Below are 6,000 nucleotides of genomic sequence, written 5' to 3' on the forward strand. Positions count from 1 at the left end.
TCAGGCATGGGCAGAATTAGGTAAGGTTGCTTGGGTGCCATAAAGATGGTACTGTAAGTACGGTACAATAGAGATAGCATCTCCATTGAGTGTTCCCATGCAGATAAGCAATTAAGGAAGTATCTGGGGGAAGGTCTACTTTTTCTAAGGGATGAAACGCTGCGCAGTCTCCCCACAAGCGAAGGGCAACCTTGAAGAAAGACAGGACATTGTCATTACGCGTTGATGCACATTCTTCACGCAGCAAATAAGAAACAAATGCACTTTCTGAAAGTTAACTTGAGCAGGCAGGTTCTGCACAGAACTGTGTGTGTTGATGTGGTTTAAGGAGTGAAAAAATATAGACGCAGAAGAAAAGGAGTCCCCAAAGAGACCCAATGTATCACTGGTGGTCCAGCGATGAGGGCCTTCTGGCAGTTCCCTCGCTGCGAGAAGTGAGGTTACAGGGAACCAGACAGAGGGCCTTCTTGGTTGTGGCGCCTGCCCCGTGGAACGCCCTCCCAGCAGATGTCAAGGCAATAAGCAACCATTTTACTTTTAAAAGACAACTGAAGGCGGCCCTGTTTAGGGAAGTTTTTAATGCTTGATGCTGTATTGTTTTTAATACTCGGTTGAAAGCCGCCGAGAGTGGCTGGGGAAACCCAGCCAGATGGGCAGGGTATAAATAATAAATTATTATATTATAATTATGGTGGCAGCCATTGGGCGAAGACCCAAATTTGGTGAATTGTCATAGACCTGCGGGGTTCTGTAAAGGCCAGCTCTTGATTTGCCCGAACCCCTGGACTTAAAGGAGACAGCCTTTCTCAAACAGCGCAGCCCTGAACCGGGGAAGGCCTTGCCTCCTCCTATCTCTGCTTGATGAGAATGAAAGGCTCTGTTCTTGTTCCCGAAACATTGCCCCAGGAGGAAGGAATGTCTGGCTGCTTTCCCTCCCTCTGGCAAAGGGAGCTCGCTGAGAGAAGCTGCCCGTTGTGCTGCTTTGCCTCAGCGAAGCCTCTGCCTTGGTGGACGGCGTTTTGGCTCAGGCAAGCTCCTGGAAATCAGATCCACCTCCCCGGATTCCATCCAAACACTCCTCTTCACTAGGGCAGCACAGAACAAGGAGTGAAACGAGAGACAGGTTGCATCATAAGCGGCGTCAAGTAACAAGCAAGGCCCTGTTAAGGACTCGCAGTAAATGTTTTCCTCTCCCAGTCTGACCAAAGCAGGACTTCCTAGCCTGGCAGAAGAAGCTCAAGTTCAAGTTCAAGGGTCTCTCCTTCCCCAAGAGCTGGCTGAGAGTAGACACTCTCTCTCTTCCTCCTGCCTCTCGATCTATACATGGAATGGAATGAGGTGATAGCAGAGTCCTTGAAGTGGTAGCTTGGACAGTGCCACTTAAACTGCAGGATAACATCACGAAACAACTCCCTGCAAGGAGAAACATAGCACAGCAGGGTCACAGTTCCCTGATATGCTAGATGTAGCAGCTAAAAAAGCCAATGCAATTCTGGGCTGCATCAATAGGAGCAGGGATCAAGGGAAGTAATAGTACCACTGGTCAGACCTCACCTGGAATACTGTGTCCAGTTCTGGGCACCACAGTTCAAGAAGGATACTGACAAGCTGGAACGTGTCCAGAGGAGGGCAACCAAAATGGTCAAAGGTCTGGAAACGATGCCTTATGAGGAACGGCTTAGGGAGCTGGGTATGTTTAGCCTGGAGAAGAGAAGGTTAAGGGGTGATCTGATAGCCATGTTCAAATATATAAAAGGATGTCATATAGAGGAGGGTGAAAGGTTGTTTTCTGCTGCTCCAGAGAAGCGGACACGGGGCAATGGATTCAAACTACAAGAAAGAAGATTCCACCTAAACATTAGGAAGAACTTCCTGACAGTAAGAGCTGTTCGACAGTGGAATTTGCTGCCAAGGAGTGTGGTGGAGTCTCCTTCTTTGGAGGTCTTTAAGCAGAGGCTTGACAGCCATCTGTCAGGAATGCTTTGATGGTGTTTCCTGCTTGGCAGGGGGTTGGACTGGGTGGCCCTTGTGGTCTCTTCCAACTCTATGATTCTATGATTCTATGTTTTTCTTTTCCCTTCCACATGGCAGAGAATGAAAAACGTGACACACATACTCACCTGCCGTTTGAACTTGTACAGTCGCCTCTGACATGTTGGAATTCTTTTCCTCCATTATTTCTGCCCCCCATTTTATTTTTATTGATATTCATCAAAAGATATACAAAAGTTTTTATCCAATCAAAGCACCTTTTGATAATACAATGAAGGAAAAAAAGTTTTGAAATTCCAATCTGAAAAGAAACAGGAGTGAAGAGAAACTTAACCCTTCCTTCACCCGCCACAAACTCCCCCAAAGCATCCCTGCCTCCCATACACCCCGAGGATGGTATTTTGCTGATCTCACTAACATGAGCAAGGAAGGACTAGACAATATGTCCTCTCCCAGATCCTCCAAGGGTCCTTGTTTTCCAGGGACGTCCCTGATTTAGGGAAGTCGTCCCGGTTTCTGATTTGAACCTGGAATGACCCAGTTTTCCTTAGGATGTCCCTATTTTCACTGGAAAAAATGTTGGAGGGTATGGAGTTATCCAACCTCTAAGCCATCTGAAGGCAATCCTGTATAGGGAGGGTTTTTAAAATGTTTTATTATGTTTCTATATACAGTGGTGCCCCGCTAGACAAAAATAATTCGTCCTGCGAAAATTTTCATCTAGCGGGTTTTTCGTCTAGCAAAGCGGCAATGCAAGCCGCGTTTTCGCTAGACAAAAAAAAAAAGGCAAAAAAAAATCGTCTTGCGAGGCAGCCCCATAGACTTTTTCGTCTTGCGGGGCTGCCTTCCGCTAGACGAATGCCTTCATCTAGCAAGTTTTTCGTCTAGCGAGGCATTCGTCTAGCGGGCACCACTGTATGTTGGAAGCTGCCCAGAGTGGCTGGGGCAACCCAGCAAGATGTGTGTGTGTGGGGGGGGTATAAATAGTAAAATTATCATAATGGAATGGGACGTCCCTATTTTCATCGGAGAAATGTTGGAGGGTGTGCTCTCCTGCACTTGTTATATAGACAGGCCTATGCAACTGTTTCCATTTTTTGTACTCTTATTCTTTATTGCATACGCTGCTGTGCGCTGCCATGTCATATTGTATGAAGTGGTGGCATATAGATACTTTTATAAGTAAATAAATATCAAGAAAACTGTCTCGATTTAGCCATAGAAATAACAACAACAAAAACCCATAAGAAGCTGCCATTGTCCTATATGGTTCCTCTAGCTCAGTATTATCTATATTGACTGGTGCTTGCTTTTCGGGGCTTCAGGCAAGGAATTAAACCTGAGAGTTTGCACATGGGCCTGTCCCTCAAAACCCAAAGTATAATTATGCTGGAGCATATTCCTCAACACTCCTAGTTAAGGAAGAGAAAACCGATGCCTCAGATCATGCAACTTAACAGGAAAAATAGGCAGAAGTAATCACAGCAACGAAGTTAAGCAGGAGTAACTAATTCATCTACTACTCTATTACAATTGACTGATTCTCAGAAATAGTTCTTTGGCAGAATCAATGCCTTGTTATACCACAAAGGCACGCCAGTAGTGGCAGAAAAGAGTGATTCCCCCCCCCCCCCAGAACCAATGCTCAACACATTTAAAAACTATGTGAAAGTATGATAATGATGATGATGGTAGACTCAAGGCGGCTTGCACAAATTAAAACCCAACAGGTGAAAAGCAAAAGGCTAAAAGCGTATAAAGGATCATTGTTAAAGAGTAAGTACAGGTGAAACTCGAAAAATTAGAATATTGTGGAGAGGTTCATTTCTTTCAGTAATTCAACTTAAAAAGTGAAACTAATATATGAGAAAGACTCATGACATGCAAAGCGAGATGTGTCAAGCCTTTATTTGTTATTATTGTGATGATTATGGCGTACAGCTGATGAGAACCCCAAATTAACAATTTCAACTTTGGGGTTTCCATCAGCTGTATGCCATAATCATCACAATTATAACAAGCAAAGGCTTGACATAACTCGCTTTGCATGTCATGAGTCTATCTCATATATTAAACTCCAGTAGCTAATGAAAACAATTGCTTACATTCATTAATGGTCTTTCCCACGATATTCTAATTTTTTGAGTTTCCCCTGTAAATGCAGTTTGAAAGCACATCAAAGTGCAAGTAGATAAATAGGTACCGCTCCGGCGGGAAGGTAAACGGCGTTTCCGTGCGCTGCTCTGGTTCGCCAGAAGCGGCTTAGTCATGCTGGCCGCACGACCCGGAAGCTGTACGCTGGCTCCCTCAGCCAATAAAGCGAGATGTGCGCCGCAACCCCAGAGTCGTCCGCGACTGGACCTAATGGTCAGGGGTCCCTTTACCTAAATGCAGTCTGAGGCCACTGAGACAAAATTGCACATATTAGAGGTGTTTAGGTAGGAACAGAAGGCTGTTGTGGTTAACTTCACCTAACGTAGCAGGATGAGAAAAGGCACAAAATTGCAGTGGAATGAGCAGGTGTATGTTTGACTTTCCACGGAATGAGGGGGTAGAATAATTAAAACTCTTAAGCATATGGCCATTTAATAATAACAATTCCTGTGGGGAAATGCAGCTTTGGCTCATATATAGTGGGCAGTTCCAAAGGCTTTAATGATGTGCTTCGGTCGTGGAGGTCACAATAAGTTTGGCCAGCACTCATACGGCAATATTTCCCTTTAGATAGTGTCAGGTTCAAGTGATGCACAGAATGCGATTCCACAATCATCTCCCTCAGTGAAAACATGCTGCTGCTGTTGCTATTGCTGCTTCAAGCAGTTTTTTTTAATTAAAAAGAAAACAAGCCAGTGTGTCAAATGGTCAGGGGTGATGAGAGTTATAGCGCAGCAGAATTGAGAGGGCCTCTTTGCTTTTGCGGTCAAGTGCTTTCTGCTGTACGACTTGTGTTGCAGGGCGGTGTATATAACCCTTTGGTGCCTGGCTGCCCCCAAAGAACCTTGGAAACTGTAGTTTGTTAAAGGTGCTTTGAATTATAGCTCTGTGCGAGAGAAACTGCAGTTCCCAGGACCTGGGATACCTCAGTCAGTAAGAGCATGAGACGCTTAATCTCAGGGTCATGGGTTCGAGCCCCATGTTGGGTAAATAGATTCCAGCACAACCTGGTATTAGATTAGATTATTTTTGTGGTCCCTTCCGACTCTGTGATTCTATGATTCTTTGGAGAAAGCCATGATACTTAAGGGGGTATAAATGTGCCTTAGATGTATGTTGTGCAAAGAAAGCCCATACAGTGTTGAGCACCATTAAGCACAACCTCAGCCTTTGCCAATCTGTTGCCCTCCAGATGAATGAATGAATGAATGAATGAATCTTTATTTGCATCAGACATCGGCCATTGCAATAAAGCAACAATATGATATTCAAAGAATAGAAATAAAAAGTCAATTATATAAAATACATTCTAGGGTTTTGAATCAATAGTCAAATAGTGGATCTCATTCTGATTGCCCCAGCTAAAAACCTTGCAACCTTTGCTGTCACCTGTTTATCTTGATCTGCCAAGAGAAAGGGCACCATGGCAGTGGTTGGGCGGAATGGACAATAAAAGAGGGGTGATAATCTCATTCCTCAAGTCTCTATAAAGAGTGCAAGCCACTCTTTATAAAGAGTTTGCCTTCCAGATGTTTTGCACTACAACTCCCATCAGCCCCAACCAGCACAGCTGGATTGATGACTGGTGCTCTGCTGCCGTGCTCTGAAGTTCTTGCCTTTGATGTTTTGTGTTTTCAGGATCTCGTTCAGGCTGCACACCACACCCCCAGTCTCCAATGCTAAAGTGTGCAATTGAACATGATTTCCTGAAAACAATGAGCATGGTTTATATTGTCAATCTACGCAGCTCTTGCACAACTTGCAGCATTAAAAACAAAACAAAACAAAACACATGTTACAATAAAGCCAAAAGAGAAATGGAGAGGTGCTTAAAGCAATCTGTATCAAACGCTC

Source organism: Lacerta agilis, chromosome 16 (genome assembly GCF_009819535.1).
Source record: "Lacerta agilis isolate rLacAgi1 chromosome 16, rLacAgi1.pri, whole genome shotgun sequence".
NCBI lineage: Eukaryota > Metazoa > Chordata > Lepidosauria > Squamata > Lacertidae > Lacerta > Lacerta agilis.